The 18,648-nt window shown below is 43.6% G+C and overlaps 1 long non-coding RNA gene across 1 annotated transcript; it reads left to right on the plus strand.

The window, feature by feature from the left end:
• The first annotated feature begins 5,028 nt into the window (after positions 1–5,028).
• Positions 5,029–10,446, plus strand: LOC119814059. The gene is made up of 3 exons (XR_005285350.1): positions 5,029–6,451; positions 7,573–7,636; positions 8,131–10,446. It is a non-coding gene; the product is annotated as an uncharacterized LOC119814059 (long non-coding RNA).
• Positions 10,447–18,648: the final 8,202 nt, after the last annotated feature.

Below are 18,648 nucleotides of genomic sequence, written 5' to 3' on the forward strand. Positions count from 1 at the left end.
TCTGGTCCTGAGGATCAGAACAATGTCCCTGTTATCTCTAAGAGCCTTATGAAGCAGTGTTGGATTTTGTCAAAGTCTTTTTCAGCATCTAATGAAATGATCTTATAGTTTTTTCTTTGTTTATTTAAATGATTGACTATATAGACTTTTTTTTATGTTGAACCAAACCTGTATCACTTGGATTAAGCCAACTTATCATGGTGGATGATTTTTTTTCCCATGGGTTGACTTGATTTCCTAGTATTTTATTGAGTATTTTTGCATCAATGTTCATGAAGGAAATTGGTCTGTATTTTTCTTCCTTAGTTGAGACTTTGTGTGGTTTGAATAGCAGAGTAACTATGGAATCATAAAAAGAATTTAGCAATGTTCTTCTGTTTCTATTGTGTGGAGCAATTTCAAAAGTATTGGTATTAGCTGTTCTTTGAAGTTCCATGCAGAACAAATTTAAAACTGCTACCTGAGATGGTCCATCCTCACAGACTCTCCAGCCAGGACTTCAGAAGTGCTCTACACTTTGCCATCACACAGAGAGTAAAGAAAAAATAGTACAAAAGAACTTGATCATTTTCCCAGGAAGAACTTGATAATTATCTCAATGTTCTCAATGTCTCCTAAAGATGCTGTTGCAGTCTAGAGAATAGGAAGCAGTCTAGAGAACACAACACCCATGTTCCGAAGAGGGTGAGTCTCAGGTTTCTAGTTATTTGATGGATATTTGTCATGTTACGGGTGTTACTTGCCAGTTGTTATTGGTCATAGTCAGGGAAGAAACTAGACAAAGGTGCTTAGATTCAGAGACCTCTTTCTAAAAAGATAAAAAAGCAGCATTATAGAAATGATAGAGTGAAACAGTAGATTATGGAATCTACCTTTAATCTAAAAAGTGACTATTATTCTCAAATATTTTACATTGTTATGCACTTTTGCAAAATGATACAAGGTTGATGTTATTTTTGTTATACTGTGTCTGTGTTTCATCTCTTGTTTAGTGTGTTGCACATATGCAGCACATTTTAAAATGCAATGTAAGATGTTCTTCCTTTAAGGCTATTATTGCAAAAAGTTAAAGATAATTCAGAAATTAGTAGTTAGTGGTTAGTTATCTATAACAATCAAACTTGAAGTCATGAAAGTATGTTTTTCAAGGTCAAACACATATATATTTTGGATAGATGATCTTCAAATACTTCAGAGACCTACAGCATATGGCATTTAAGATGTTTTTTTTTTTAATGACCTAAGGCTTTTTATGACAGTGAGACACAACTTCTCCTGGTAGTACCATTTTATTTCAAAAAAAGGTTGATGGGTATTGAAAAACTTCCACAGGGAGTTTGATTTCCTTGTGGCAAAGTTATCCACTAAGCAAAGAAACTGCCTTGCCTCCACTGTTGACAGTGTGGTGACCAAATTGTGCAATCAGAATACGAAAGAAAGTGTCTGCTGAACTTTGCCAAGACAAGGTAGGTAATCCTTCAAAATTCCTGCTTTTCAAACACACCTGTCAGATAATGTAGGTGTGTAGACTGAAGACGAATTCCCCAGTGTTTCAGAGGAACCTTGGGTGACTGTCCAGTCAGCCAGGTTTTCTGTCTTTTCTATAGTTTTGGAAGTTGCTTGCTCGACACTTCCTGTTTTCTTGGGTAATATTATATTCATTTCAGGTCTTTGACAGGGATAAGCACTAGATTTCCTTGTTACCAAATTCAGAAAAGAAATTTACCTAAGAGTTGTAAATTTTATAAGGTTGGGAAGCATAAAAGCTTAAGTTATTTTTAGGTCTACATGGATATTTTTAGGATAATTATGGCAGAGAATGGTTTTATATAAAACTTTAGATAGATAATGAAGTAATTTCTTTGAAATTGCCAAATAAAGATGGATTTGATATTTTAAGTATAGTTCTTCTTCGATAATTGTATTTTTGTATATAGTTTTACTATGTTTGAATTAAAACCTTTTCCTCTTTATTTAGACAAATGTGTGTGGGTGGGGAATTTTGTGGGATATTTTGATTGCACCTGACATTCCAGAGTCAATAAAGTTTACTAGAAACAGGGGAATGAGCCAGCAACTATCCGACAGCAATTAGCCATAGAAAAACCGGAAATTTGGATATAGAAGATATGGAGGAAGGAAAGGGCTGGGAGTAGAGTTTGAAATTCCTTTTGGTTCTAGGACAAAGTAATAAACAAGTCTCCTGTGGTGTTTCTAGCCAAAAAGCAAGGTCATCTGGTTGCTTCTTGGCTTCTCCAATCTAGCAAGTTTTCACTGCACATCTGACTTCCAAGCCTTTGTTGATAACTAGAATGATGGAGACTTAATTTAAACTTACATATTGAACCACTGCAGAGCCAGCTTGAAAACCTGTAGACCTGCCAGACTGGGGTCTGAGTAGCTGGCAGTGTACTCACTGTGGGGTCATTGGGCTATAGATAATAATAAAAAAATCAGTAGCTTCATATACAGCAACTAAGGTAGTAGAAAAACATCAGTGTATACTTATACTTGGGTCATCTATTTCATCGACCTGTGTGCTTTACTGCTGTGTCTCTGAAGTAGAAGATGGAAATCAGGCATAGTAATCACCTCTTATGTTCTTATTTTCAAACTAGTTTAAATGAATTTGTGTGGATGAATGTGGTTTAATGCCTAGCCATCCTCCTGAATCCCAGGAGATGAGATTGAGAGAATCATCTGTCCATGTGTCCTTTACAGTCTCTGGTGGAGTTCAAAACTGGGTTTCTTTCCTTTGCAATCCAGATGTGCATCCCACTCCTCTTGGTGGGCACACCTGCCAGTCCCACTTCTGCAACTTTGCTTGTATCTCTCAGATAGTCAAGAAAAGAGTTTTGCTTTGCGAGCCAATCAGAGTCTTTCTGGTAAATAATTCATTTTTATTAGTACAAATAATGTTGTAACACAAGTAATATAAGTCCTATAATGTTAGAACCAAACATTACAAACAAAATAAAATAACCAAGACAATATTACTGATATGTGATAATAAAATTTTATAATAAAAATATTATATGAGTAATATATATAATTTAATATGTAATGTAACAATATAATTTAAACAATGTAACCAAAATATTATAGTCAAAATAACCTAAAAAGTAACATCACCAAAGCATTACAATAAAAGTAATAGAAACAAAATTATTACAAAAATAATATAAACAATTATAATAACCAAAGTTGTATAGCAAAAATAATTTAAGCAAAATATATAAATACTATCATAAAATATTATAATAAAATCATTATGACTAAAATAATATATCCAAATTAACACAATAGATATATAGTAGAAATATTATAAGGAACAAGTTATAACTAAAGTAAGATTACCAAATCGTATAACATCAAAATATTATAACCAAAGAAATACAATCAAAATTTAAATTTGAAAGCATTTTAACAAAATATTATAACAAAATTATAATCAAAATACTGTAACCTATTATAGCAAAAATAACAATGTAAGCACTGTAACCAACCAAGACCATGTACCCGAAATAATTTGAATAATGTCAGCTGTGTACTGAATTGATGTGGTCTTTTTCCTGTTTTAAGTCCTATCTGCCTTACAGTGATCTAGTCTGTCAGCATCACTGTGACCCTGGGATCTGCCCTATTTGTCCTCTGTTTGTTCATCTTTCCTATTCCTCAGCTTTCACCATCTTGTTCCCAGTGTTTGGGTAACTGTAGACCCTCATCCCCTCACCTCCTCTTCCTCACCCATTTTTGCTTCTGCCTTCCTCAGTTGCAAGCTGGGTTGTTTCACCGTGGCAACAGCCTGCATTTGATGGGATCCCCTTTCTCCTATCGTGTTTTGATAGTGGCCCCAGATCTCCACATAACTGTAGTCAGCTTCTCAGTGTTTCCCATAAGCCCTTGGTGAGATTTCTCTAATATCTTGTGTGAATAAGCCGGCATTGGAGACCCCGGTAGACTGTGTGAGAGAGTGTAGGACCACAGTTTCCATGGAGATTGCTCGCTCAGCTGGCAGGCCTGACCTCATCCTCTGACTTGAGTCAGTCACTTTCCCAGTCCCCTGCTTCACCTCAGAGCCTGTACTGGCTTCTTATGTTCTTCTTCCTCTGGTCCAGGGCTCCTGATCTTTGTGTGACATCGAAGCTTCCTGTCCTCAGTCACTGAAGGTAATGGTATTCTTGGACCCCTCCAAGCTGTTATGGGATCCAATGGAGAATTTTCAAGCCTTTAGAGGCTGCCATGCTTGAAGCCTGAGGTTTCATTGGCTGTGCTGGTTTCCGGCTTCACCTTGCCGAGGTCCGTCCTCTCCCTGGCTCCTTCATCCCGGATGTATGAGGAGAGCCCAGGGATGGATGTTGGATTCTTAGAGTGCTTGTTTCTTGAGGAGAAGCTCTGGTTTCTTGATGAGGGGAGGAAATGGCAGGGATGGGCAGGAGCTACTGTACAAGGAGAGAAAGTAAGTAGCGTAAGGATAAAAGAGAAACTTCTGCACATCGCACACAAAGTCCAAGTGATACAACAAAGGTAGCCGTGAGCACTGTGGCTGGATTTGGAATCACGGGATCCCTTGAGTGTGCATGAGGTGAGGTTTGCCATTGTAGCAAAGTGCTGGGGATGAAGTAAAAATTCCACCCAGTGTGGTTATCTTCTAACGCAGGGTGCCTGATTTCATCTTTCCACTGACACTCGCGATCTCCTGGACTGCGTGGCAGGATATTTAGTAGGTTCTTTTAGCACAAACATTGAGGAACAAGAGACCTTTAAGAATTTTACAGGAGTTCTCTCCCCACTTTAAGAATATCCAAACCGAAAGGGAAATTTCAACTAAATGCAGTGCACGTTGGCGTGTGATGCCAGATGGGGTTGTTTCTGCTGTGTCATGGTTGGGACTTGCCCTCGGAATCCCCTGACTGCTCCCTCCTTTTACATGACAGTGTTCTCTGTTTCTAAGAGTTAAAAACCAAAACAACAACAACACTACATCAAAAAGGACATGCACATTGAAACTTTGCATCATGGATTGCATGATCCTGTGATGTAATTCAGTTGGAGAATTGGGATTTGAACGTTTTTCTGTACCTCAGAAGTGGTCATATGCCACTTACTCTCATTCAAGAGTAAACTCCAAGAAAGGGAACAGGAGAATTCCTCTTATGAACATACAGCACAGAATACAGCTTTAGGACCCCAGAGGACAGAGCTAGCTCATGCGTGTGGAGCCCCTGGCCAGGACCTCCACTAACCTGCTGACGGTCCCCAGGCCTGGGAAACTAAGGGGCGCTCTGTCGCACCCGGCTCCAGACCCAGTGGTGTGGGTTCTGGTTCTGGATCTGAAAGAGAAATGAGAGGTGAGTCCAGGAGGATGGACTCATCCTTGTTCTTCTCTGGGCAGCACCCTGTCTACCCGCTCCCTGGGCTGATCCCTGGCAGACCTCTTCACACTCCTGCCGAGTGAGCCAAGCTCGGTAATCTATGACTTGGAGGAACTCCCCCTGCAGCCTTTGGAAGTCCTTGTATAAGTCCTGCCATGTGTCTGTGCCCAGCAGGAATTGAAAGATGCTCCTCTTGAATATGGGGTCATCCTCTTCCATGTCAAAGGCGATGTAGCTGCCACAGGAAAGGGGAAGTACATGTCCTTAACAGTGAGTCAGAGGAAGGTGGGAGCATGTATCTCTAGCCATAGGGTGGAAAAGCAGTTTGTGCAGGGTCACCTTAGGATAGAGCATACCCAGGGCATGCTGGAACAAAGCATGAAGGACCCATTCACTTCTCAATCAAGGAAAAGGACACTTCTGTTTTTCCTTCTTAAAGGTAGTTAAGATCCTTCATGATGTCAGGACCCTCCCTTTCCCCCTTCTGGGCTCTTGAAAGTTTCAACTACTTTATCGCTGAGGATCACCACTCAGGCCTTATGGAGCGAGGGGAGCTTTGGGAATAGGATTTGGAAAGATTTGTTCTCATGTGATGCTCACAGGGCCAGGAAGAAGTGGATCCTGTTGTAGAGATGTCCAGGCAGCCCGAGTCGGCCAAAGTACTCCACCACCATGGACAGCAGGTACTGTGTGGACAGAGAACAGGTGAGGGCAGGCAGGTAGTAGACAAGAGGGTAAGAAATCTCAGTGGGGCCTGGGTCTTCTGCAGCTGATCATTATACTCCAAATTATACACAGAAAGGGGGAGCGGAATACATTTGCTTTGTGGATGTGAGCTAATTGGAAAACCAGGAAGGAATTTGGGGGATATAATGGGATGGGCAGCATGTCTCTGTTGCTCTGTCCTGGAGAACAGTCCTGGGTTATCCTGGCCTAGTACAGTCTTATCTTTTCTGTGTATCCCCGAGGGCAGTGACTGCAGAATCCTGAGGTTCCAGGTACCTTGTCAGTCATTCTGAAGAAAATGTCAGCTGCCAAGAAGTTCTGGACCACAGGATCCTCTGCAAAGAAAGCAAGTATGAGAAGCACTTGGATCTCCTATCTTTTTGGGCCAAGTGTGTGATGGTGAGGGCAACTTTGGAAGAAATGTGTGGCCTCCAGATGTCATCCCCATCCCCAGTCCCTTTGAATTCCTGAGAGGAAGCAGGACCTATCTAAAAGGCCTTAACCTTCGTATCAAGAACATAGTTTGTCCCTGTTATTGACACAGACATGTTGTGCTTTGCTGGTGTTGATTCTTGAGCTTGGTCAATGATGACATTTGCTACTTTCTATTCAACATAGCTCTCAGTGTTAAATTTTATTTCACTCAAACCTTAGGTGTGGCCTAGATCTCTGTGACTGCACAGTCTGCCCATTTCCCATACTGTGACTGTACCAAGATCCCCATCTCTGGATGATAAATGAATCCTTGTGTAAAGATGGAGAGTTTATAGCTCCATGCTAACAGCCTCCCAACATCCCTCTAGCCTGGGTCCCCTCTCCCTCTGAGGTGGTGACCAGATTCCCCTTCTCCATTTGTCTTTGAGGTCCTTCCTGGAGGCACCATTTTCTAACAAAGATGTGCCGGTGTGGGGTGAGCTCCTGTGTGTGCTTCACCAGCTGCCAGGCAAATAGTGCTTGCACAGCATGGGTCCTCTGCAATGTCCCTGACCCTCAGAGGGCGCTGTCTGAAAGAGTGCTCAAGGTGTTAAAGCATCCCGTCCTCTATCATCCAGTATGACAGCCCACAGCCATGTGTAGGCCCTGAACACAGAATCACAGCTGATGAGACCGGGGAACTGAATGTACATCGTCTGTTTACTTCATCTAACACAAGTAAACGACTGCCTGTGACTGGTAGACGCTGTACTGGGTAGAGTGCCTGGGTGTTGTTCATAATCGGCCACACTTGGTGGTCCCAGATCTGTGACCTGATACCACCTAGAGAGACCTTCTGTGTCTTACTAGTGCAATAGAGATCTCCTGCCTTCTTGCTGTCCCACCTCTAGGTGCCATGGCCTTCAGATACTTTCCTGTGAAGCTATCAAGAGCTGATAGCATCTTTATTTGTAAAATGTTTGGATTCTTTAGTTTTTGTGTCTACCCAGCAGTGCATCCCCAAGGCTGGGGTCAATGATATTTCCTGTCTCTCTAGTGTGTACCATCTTGACTTGTGGGTTGTTTTGTGAGGAGAGAAGTACCTACATCAGTACTCATGAGTAAGTCTGTTTTCCTCTATCTGAGAGCTTGTCATAGAAAGGGGATACCGCCACATGACAAGGGGGCCCTTTATCTGTGTCACCTAAGGGCCCATGAGCACTGGGGGAAGGTTCGAACCAGTACTCTCCATACCCCATTTTCAGTTTTGAACTGGCCCTAAGTATTCAAAATCCCAAGTTCCTAGAACCAACCGAGGAGTCTGTAGAAGGCTTCAAGGTCCTCAGGCTGGTAACAGAGTTTTCTCTTCTTGATTATGGTGAGTTTTGTCCCCTCGATATGGCCCACCGTCCATATGCTCCTCTTTGTCCTTCTTCTGGAGAACTTCAGCTCTGAGGCAGCTCCAGGGGTGGCTCCAGAGGTGGCTGTGCCTGAGGCCTGCAGGCTGCTCTTCTGGGCAGCTGTGTGGACAAAAGCTTCTTAGTAAGCATGGATGTGACCACAGCAGGAACACTGGTCACTTCATGATCATCACTCAGGAACTGGTCTCTTTTAGGACTGAGTGACAAGCAGTCACTAGGCTGCAACTGGCTCTTCAAACAGAGAGAGACCACAGTGTCCAGGGAAGATGGGCACATACCTGATTTGATATCTTCCAGTGCCTTTGTCTTCTTGACTTTCTTGCTCTTGGCCTGCTGCTCAGGGACATCCCCTGGAGAGTCATCACTGGAGATAATAATGATGTCATCTTCTGGATCTGCAGGAAAAAGAAACCTCATGTGACCACAAGAGGGACAACCTGGACATGGCAGAGTTCTTCCCTTTTCATAATCCCATGTGACATCTGAGGATGTCTCAGGGAATGGCCTTCACTCATCCACATAGGAGACTAGAAATTGAGTTACTATGTACTATTCTTTGCCAAGCACTAGCTACTCTCTGGTGTCTCTTTCTCTGGATCATTGTGTCTACAGGAAACCCCTTTGGAGACAGATGAACTTGTTGGCCCAGTAGAACTTGATTTAGCACAGTTTTGGAAGATAGGAGGACCAAGCATAGTGGCCACGCTGTTTCATCCATACTGAGACAGGAATGTCAAGGGGCATGCAGACACATACCGGTCATGACATCCTCCAGTTTCCTTTTCCTCGGTCCACCACTATACATGGATCTCTGCTCAGGACCATCCCCTGGAGAGTCATCACTGGAGATTAGAATGATGTCGTCTTCTGGATCTGCAGGAAGAGAAGCCAAGTTCTCCCTTTCTGACCATCTCATGTGACACCTCAAGATGTCTGAAAGGAAAGGCCTTGACGTATCCACAAAGGAGACAAGAAATTGAGTTATTATGTACTTTTCTTTACCAAGTACCAGCTCCTTACTGGTACTTCTTTCTCTGAATCCTTCTGTCTGTAGCAAACCCCTATGGAGATAAAATTTTTTATCTTCTATCTATCATAGCTACAAAGGTGACCAAGGAATGACTTGGCTCACCAGGACACCCCTTGCTATGGCCCTGTACAAGTGGATTTAGGACAGCTTGTGTAGATGGAGGGACTCTGCATAGTGGCCATGCAGTTTCATCCATACTGGGACATAAATGCCAACAGGTATGCAGACACATACCGGTCATGACATTCTCCAGTTTCCTTTTTCTTTGTCCACTGTTGTTCTTAGATCTCTGCTCAGGACCATCCCCTGGAGAGTCATCACTGGAGATAATAATGATGTCATCTTCTGGATCTACAGGAAGAGAAGACCTCATGTGACCACAAGAGGCACAACCTGGACCTGGCAGAGTTCTTCTCTTCTCATTCCATGTGACATCTGACGAAGTCTGGGAGGATGGCCCTTGCGTATCTACAATGTACTAGAAATTGAGTTACTATATACTCTTCTTTGTTAAGCACCAGATTCTCTTTGCTGCCTCTTTCTCTGGATGCTTCTGCCTGGAGGCCACCCCTGTGGAGACAGATGAACTTGATCATTCATCTGTCATAGCTACAACAGTGACTAAGGAAGTGATATCCTGGCTCACCAGGACACCCTTGCTATGGCCCTGTACATCTGGATTTAGGACAGCTTGGGAGGATGAAGGGACTCTGCATAGTGGTCATGATTTCATTCATACTGATATACATGCAGACACAAACCAGTCATGACATTCTCCAGTTTCCTTTTTCTGTGTTCCCTCTTCCTCTTGGATTTCTGCTCACGGACATCCTTTGCAGAGGCACCCCTGGAAACCCGAATACTATTGGCCTGTAGAGCTGCAGGGAGAGAAGACCACACCATGAGCACAGAACCACCTGCTTGGCCACTGCCAGGCCCTTCCCTTCTCATACACATTGTGGAATTAACATGTAATGCGAATATATCTAAGAGGAATGCCCCCCTACTAGGTCCAATATGCACTTATTTACCAAGATGGCTTGGGGTTGAATTCCTATGTACCTTTTTTGGCTAAGCAAACACTATTCTCTGGCACCTCTTTTCGTGAGTCATTCTGATTGCACGGTGCCTTAGGAGGGACAGTTGCCCTCTTTGATCTTCTGTCTGACATAGCTGTAAAAAGTAAATAAAAAGTGACCTGGCTCACCAGGAAACACCTTGCTATGCTACTGTAGAAGCTGACTCAGAGGAGCTGGGGAAGAGGGTGGGGCTAGGTGCAGTGGCCATGCTGCTTCATCCTTCATGCATCTGGGGACCAGGGCAATAACACCGAGGGTCATACACACCTGTCTTTACTTTCCCAAGTCTATTTTTCTTTTGATAGTTCATTGGCTTCTGAAATCTTGGTGCTGTGTCTGAGGTGACTGGTGTAGACATAAAGGAATCCTGTCTTCTTTGGTTATCCAAGCAAGGCAGGGGATCAGACTGATTCCAACCCCAGGCTATTTCTATGTAACCTTCTTTTTCTAAGACAAAATTATAATAAAGTTTGCAATCATGGTTCCATAGTCAATGGTAGCTGTGTTTTTTTGTTTGTTTTGTTGTGATGATACTTGAATACAGGGCTGCACACGTGCTGGGGAAGTACTCTTCCATGGAGCTCTGCCCCATCAGTCTTGATTCCTTTTGGAATGATCATTTGATCATATCCTACTTACTTAATCTATAATCTGTGAATGACTATTATTCACTTCATTTACACATGAGAGGGTGATTCCTGGCCTTGCCTAGGGCTTGCCACATGTCTGTGGATTGGCCCCTGTAGCTTTGCCAATGGTAAGAATGGCTACTGAGCGTCAGTCAAGTTCCAGTAGGGCCAGACCAGATGATTTCACACACCTGTTTTCTTTGTCATCCCTCTTTCCATATATCTATGAACCACTATAAATCCATAAACAGTTAAGTGTCCCTAAACATGCAGATCCCGTGTCCCACATCATCTTCCTTTGGCTGCGTCTTAACAGCAGTCTTTGGTAGACAAGGTTCTTCTTGAACATCCTCCCTGTTTTTATTCATCTCCCCTTGTTAACATTACTCCCTGTCCTCTGTTTCCCTTCATCTAAAACCTGTTTCCATTCTCATCATATCACCTGTTGTCCTTCTGGAGACTCCCAGGGTAATCTCTGACACAGCTCTAAGACTCTCTGAAGGAAGGTAGTTGAGCCCTGACATTCAGTCTAGCTTGGCATTGAGTGACGCTCACCGTGTGATCACTTATTCTGGTCTCCCAGTATCTTGTCGCTCAAGGCTTTCTCAGAGCTTTCCCAGACAGAGCTCAAGTCTCAACAACTGTCAGGAGAGCACTGGCTGTTGCTAAGTGAACTCAAACATTCTGAAGACACCGATGACATCACACCATTCCAACAGAACTTACTCTCTGGTCTCTGAAAGAAACACCCCCAGTTAACAGATCATGGACATCTCAAGTAAAGGCGTCTCTTCTGGACACTCAAGTAATCTTCTCTTGTCTCATTGCTATCTTATTTTTATAGTTCACCTTGTGCCTAATCAAATCCTTTATGATTGCAAAGGAAAGTATGTTCCTGGGAAAGGAAATTTAGAAATCATAGGAGTAAGCATTGACCTCTCATCTGTAGTAGAAAGCTACTCATCCAGTTTATTTTATTGTGTATTTGTCTTTAGTTACTATCGTGCTATAATTAAATCATCTCTCTTTTTTTAGTTTCCCCGAGACAGAGTTTTTTTGTAAAACAGTCCTGGTTGTCCTGGAACTCAATTTGTAGACCAGGCTGGCCTTGAACTCCCTGATATCTGCTTGCCTCTGCCTCCCAAGTACTGTAATTAAAGGCATGTGTCACCACTGCCTGGCCATAATCAAATCATCTTTAAAATTTTATATGTTGATAACAAGGTTTTATGCAGTGTCAAAACTTACACCTAGAGATTATATAATCCCTTCTCCAAATTCTCTCTCGTGGTAATGACTTTATGATTATTCAGTACTGCAGGGGGAGATTGGTCACCAGCATTATTTAGGTTTTTTATATTTACATGCATGTGCTTATGTATCTGTATTTATTTCTGTCCAGTTGCATGTCTCATATGTGTTCTTGTGATCTCTATCAAGATGTACACAATTCTGTGACAAATAGTCATCATGGTTCTCTCTTAAAGGAGTCTATTTCCCTGACATCCCTGGCAACCATTAATTTCATCTGTGTATAAAGTGAGGACACAGAAATGCCAAGGTATGGTTGAGGGGAAGGATTTATTGTTGAGATGAGGGAGAGCACAGCCAGAGGCATCTGGAAGAGTTCAGAGCAGGGAGAGAAAGCAGTAGGCTAAACATGGCCTGCATTTGGACCAGGCCATGAGAGGAGACAGGAGGTGGAGACCTTCAGAGAGGAGGAGACGAAAACAAAAGATGACCAAGGGAGTGAACGCCTGCAATGACAGGGTTATATAGGAAGGGAGGGTAGGAAGCCCAGGAACTTTAGAAGTTTTGGGTAGGGGTGGGATGAGAAGAGCCACAGGTACTGAGTACACCTGGAGGCCACTGTTTGCTTTGTTATGCTAATAGGCACTGCAGATTGCTATTTGTCTTGAGTTTCTTTTGGACCTGACAATCAACTCTATAATTTGGGGGATATTTTCCTTATCAGAATATTATGTTACAAGAGGAAGTCTATAACACAGGATGAACATTGTTCCTCAGCAACATTTCAGATCCATCTAAGTATTTGCAAGAATCAATAGTTAATTTCTTTCGACTACTCCAAGATCATATGTGTCCATGCATGGGTTGGCATCCTTCTGGAAATGAAACAAAATACCTGAGACATTCTGTTGAAAAAGAGGGTAGGTGTATAGGCAAAATGGCTCAGCTGGTAAAGGTGCTTGCTGCCAAGCATCCTGATGACCTTTCCCTTGTAACAAGCTTGATGGCCTGAGGTCAGTCCCCAGAAACCACGTGATGGAAGCAGGGATCCAACGCCTACAAGATGTTCTCTGACCTTTATATTATTACATTATGACACACACACACACACACACACACACACACACACACACACACACTCTACAGAGAAAAGAGGGTAGACTGCTGGAGGTATAGATCAGTGGTAGAGTACTTCCTTAGCAAATGGGGCCCTGAGTTCAATCCCCTTTACTGCAAAATAAAATGCTAGAAAAAGTTCATTTCCTATCAGTTTTGGGGACTTAAATCAATGATTGCTTGGCTGTGTTGTCATGGTGAGGCAATCTGTCAGTTCAGGGACTGTGAGTTAGCCACAATGCTTGCTTCATGATGGCTGGAAAGTAAGAAAGGAATGACATCACATCCCCCTTCAAAGGTAACCAGAATCAGCTAGCTCAGTTGGTACAGCATGGGACTCTTAATCTCAGGGTTGTGGGTTTGAGCCCCACATTGGGCACCATCTCTAAATGGAGATGGCTTGTTCGTTTCCCAGCTGCCCAGACCCGAATAATCACACAGAAACTGTACTAATTACAACACTGGCCAATGTCTCAGGTGTATTTCTAGCTAGCTCTAAAATCTTATACTAATTCATTTCTATTAATCTGTGTATCGCCACAAGGTTGTGGCTTACCCAAAGGTTCAGGGCATCTATCTCCTTCAGCAGCTACATGGTGTCTCTTTGACTCTGCCTACTCTCTCTATATATCTCTGTTCGGATTTCCTGCCTGGCTTTATTCTGCCCTGCCACAGCCTGAATCAGCTTCTTTATTAACCAATGGTAATAAGACATATTTACAGCATACAGAGGGGAATCCCACATCATCAAGCATCTGCATGGCCCTACACCTCCAGTAGACCCTACCTCTTAAATGTCCCACCACACCCAGAAGGCTGGAGCAAGGCTCTAATACTTGTCCTGCAGATCAAGTTGCAGCAGTGTAGGTATATTTTGTAAGCCCTGGTGGTCTCTGCTCTAGAATAATCTGTTGTTTTGCTCTCATATTAGAAGTGGATGACGGACTTGGCTCACTGCTTGGGCAGTGTGTCATTGTACTATTATTTTATACTTTACACATATTATGTTGTTACTTTGATATTTTCTAATAGTAAATGATAATTTCTCCATAGACTTACCAGAAGAAATGTCTGACCAGATCTTTTTAGTGTAGTTGCTTCCTTCTTGTTGTAGAATTCTGTGACCCTGTGTGTGTGTGCACACGTGTGTGCACGCTTGAATGTGAGTGAATGTTTATGTATATATGTGTGGAGGCTAGGGGTATATGTCATCATCTTCACCTTATTTGGGAGGCACAGGAGCTCTCAAAGTTCCTGACGCTCTCTGTTTTGGCTAGGCAGGTAGGCCAATGAACCCCTAGGACCTACCTGTCTCCCGTATTTGATACTGGCCACCAAGCCTTGCTTTTCACATGAGTGCTGGAGAGCCAAACTCTTGTCTTCTTTCTCATCCAGCATGTACTTAATCCACAAAGTCATCTCCTAGCCCCTTTTGCACAGTTTCTAAAATCTAGATACAATTCCTTTGTCAAATATGTGATTTGACAATCTTTTCCCTTGTCCCTGAGCCTATCTGTATCTTCCAAGTAAGGTCTTTTGAAGATCCAAAGTTGTAAATTTTCATGAAATGTATTTAGTTCTATGGAGTTATATGTGTGTTTTCAAAAATTTTGAAGATTACCATTAAGTCCATACCCTGCTTCGAGTTCATTATGGGTGGTTTGCATAGACCTGTGAGGTCTGAGTTGATTTTGTTTTGCGCTGTGGAATTGCTCTTGCTCCAGCGTAATTTTTACAAAACTGTCTTTGCTCCACCCCTTTGTCAGGGTCCTCTTTCTGAGATGGGCATGGAGGCACTTGCCTGCACGCCTACTGCAATACTGAAAAGCTGTCTGGCCACCCACAGACAGGACCTTTGTAGGTCCAGAAGCTGCGGCCTGGGCTAAGAAGTGAGGTGAGGCTCTCTGAGGGCCAAATGCTAAGTCCTGTCTTGTAGCCCCACTCTTCTCTATAATGGTGCTGGCTGCCTGGAAGGAGAAGAGGGAAGAGGCAGGGAGACTCCAATAGCCTCATACATTCCTGAAGCGTGTGGGCTCTGGAGCCTTGCGGGTTAGCCTGATGGTGACTCAGATATGCTGCCATAGCAAGGAAACCAATCAGAGCTGTTTAAGAACAGTATTGCAAGAGGCAGGAAGGAATAGGCTACCTACTCCTATTAGGTAGTAAGCACATGATATAGATTCAGGGAATGATCTCCAGACTGGAAGGAAAAGCCAGATCCAAATATATGTCCTCTATGAGGTGATACTATGATGACATTAGTGAGTTACAATTAAGTGGATGGAAAAGAAAAAAGAATAGTCATATCCAGAGTCATTGTGTGTGTGTCGGGGGTGTGTCCTACAGAGACCTGGCTCATTACACGTGGAAGAGTGATTGTGAACACCAACGAGGACTGTTGACACACCGAGGATGGACAATGGCACATACAGAGAGGACCATTGACAGAGAAGTGGGACTTTCTAGGGACAATTGAGATGTCCCCAGATATGTCAACTGAGATGTCACTGCAGGTTACAGTGGGGAGAGAGAATTCTGGGCAGGGGTATGCAGGGGAGCCTTCATTAATGAATGCCTCTCCCAACAGGCCAGAAAGACTAAAATAGATCATTCTTACTGTGCTCTTAAGTAGATGGCCCTGGCTGTCTAACTGGAAGTTCACCCAGCAGGCAGAACACAGCCATGGTGTAACCAGGCTTCATCTCTGTCCACATAATGAATCTGTGTGAAAGGCAAGAATGAACGCTTCTTTCATTTATGTAGAAGAGATCTGAAGACAGGAGGAAGGGAAGGAAGAAAGCAGAGCTCTGCTTGTTCTGTTGTCCCGGGACGTAACTGTAAAACTGTGTGCCATTGTCTGGGAATTCATGAATCCTTGGTTTCTGTACCAACACAACTGTCTCATTTTCTTATCCACTTACCCTGTTGTCCATGGGGGAACTGGCTAAAGCTTGATTATCTGTTACCTGCAAATGTCCATGAGGACTTGTCAGGTCCCCAGGAAGCCTGGGGACATGTTTAGAGGGGCTGAGATGTGCCCTAGTGGGACAGTGTCCCAACTGTAGCACCCATGCAGCTCAGTTGCCGTGTAGAAATGCCGTGTAGAGGATAGTCTAGGACCTCTGGAGAGGGCACACCTGTGTAAGTAGGCAAGCATATTAAAATTATGAAAATGTCACCTTATTGCATGTTAAATAGGCAGGAACTTAATTTATGTCTCCTATAAATGAGCCAGCTGCTTGGCTATTTCATACCAGCTTTGTGGATATCAGCATCCTATGTGGCAGAGTGTCTGCAGGGGAATTCATAATGCCCTAGAGGGACATAACCAGTGGCATTTGTAGAGCAGATTATTACGTTAAGTTTATTTATTCTCATTCAGATGTATTTATGGAGCTCAGTTGTTTTCCTTCTTGGGGAAGGTTGAAGCGTTTTCATTTCCTGTCCATGGAGCTGAGTCTGAGGGACAGCTTACTCATGGCAGGCTTTTGGGGTTTAATGGCCCTGCCAAGAAGAATTGTTCTTCTTTGGCTCCTGGTTTTCAATCCCACTCATGGGAACCTGCATTCTTTCATTTCCAGTAGGCAGCGTGTGGGTGTGTGGGCAACTTACAAGGGCTGTGAGTAGGCCCGAGACAGGACCACATCTGCACTGCCCACCTTCCTTCCTGCCCACCCCAGTAGAGTGATGGCCACGTCCTCCCCTCTCTGACTGGCACTTCTTATCCTCGTTCTCTCTTCATCTCTTACTCTGCCATCCAACACACTGACTGTTTATGGTGCATCTGTCTGTCTAGAATATAAAATCCTATTGGCAGTTTCTTTGTGAGCAAATCGTTGAATATGCACCCAGAATTCACAGTGCTTCAAAGGGACTGGGCTACTGTGTGATGGAGAAATCTTGGGAAGGGATGGCTCCTCCTGACACCCGAGGCAAGTCCTTGCTGCCACGGCTGGGTTTCTTTTCACTCTCACACAATATGAGACACAAATACTGGAAGGCACACACATCTTGAAGGCACAAATCACTATTTGGCCAGACCTTAATGACTCCATTTTCTTCAGGTCATGGTCAGCCTGGCTGGGGTGGTTGGGCAAGGGTCCTCCAAAGCCTCCCTGTGATTGTGACATCATATCCCTTTAGATACTTCTTGGCTCTATCACTTGTGACTACTTAATATCAGCATCTTTTGCTTTGGAGCCTTTAAATGTGGTTGATTTCCCAACATTCCTGGCTACCTGCTAGCTTAGTGGCGGATGGAGTGTGTGCTGGACACGTGATCCCCACTGAGGATCTTCTAGGAGTTGGGCTACCTCTAAGAGATGCTTAGTTCATTGGGAATGGGGCCAGTGGAGGGGGAGGTTGTAATTCTCATGAGATAGTCAGTTCCTCTAGAGAAATCATTCTAGAAGAGCAAGAGTATTCCCTGGATCTGTCTTGGCTCTTATAATATCAACAGTGCACACTTCTACCATTGCAACTCTGGCTCCCTGGAGAACCTCACCGGCGGCGGTGGAGGGATGGTGCAGCCATTAAAGTCTAGGCATACAACTGAATGCTCTAAATGTCCATGCTGGATGTGGCTTCCTCTGTGACATCGCTGAGTGTTTCTGTCTTCTTTTGTCTGGTTTGTTCAGCTCTGCCCATGCCACCCTCTTCTGGCATAACCACATCTCTGTGCCTCTCAGCTCCCTCTTACTGCCAGGTAGGTGAGTATAGCCTTGGATTCTCTCCTGTGGGTTGAAACTCATGGGAGTTTTTCACTTTTTTTCTTTTGTCCATTTCCTGGGTTCATTGCTTTCTGCAGCATCAACAGATTATTGGTTTATTTTCCCTTGTGCACTGGTTAGATTTTTTTTTTTTGTCAGCTTGAGACAAGCCAGGGTCATCTGGGAAGAGGGAATGCCAACTGAGAAAATTTCACCATTGGCCTGTAGGCAAGTTTGTGGAACATTTTTCTCAATTAATGATTGATGTGGGAGGGCCCAGTGTTGCCTCCTCTGGGCAGCTGGTCCTGGTAGTATAAGAGAGCAGGTTGAGCAGGTTGAGCAGGCCTCGAGAAACAAGCCAGTAAGCAGCGAGTGTTCTTTCATAGTCTCTATATCAGCTCCCACTCCAGGTTGCTGCCCTGTGCTCCTGCCCTGCTTCCCTCAGTGGACTGTGACTTGGGATATGTAAGCTCAAATAAACCTGTTCCTCCCCTGCTTGCTTTCAGCTCTGGTCTCTATTACGGCAGTGGAAAGCAAACTGGACAGCTGTGTGTCAGGAAAATCCATACATCGATGTTTGCAGAAGCATTGGAGCAGCAGGGCTAGAAGACAACATCATGTCTGGTCTTCCTTGTGAACCACCTTCATGACTTTCTGTTGGGACTGGGACAGAGAAGGAGAGGTGGAGGGAGAGGGGGAGGAAAAGGAAGGGAGAGAGAGGAGGGGAGAGATAGATTATACAGAAAGACTTTTATTATCCCTGCTTTCCAATTTCTTGTAGATGTGGACTCTTACACCTTCCTTTAACACAGCATTGCAAATATGAGATGGTGCCTGGAAATGGAACCTCCATCCCATTTCCTTGAACCTTGACCAGCAACCTTCTTTCTTATTCTCT

The sequence above is a fragment of the Arvicola amphibius genome, chromosome 5 (genome assembly GCF_903992535.2).
Source record: "Arvicola amphibius chromosome 5, mArvAmp1.2, whole genome shotgun sequence".
Classification (NCBI taxonomy): domain Eukaryota; kingdom Metazoa; phylum Chordata; class Mammalia; order Rodentia; family Cricetidae; genus Arvicola; species Arvicola amphibius.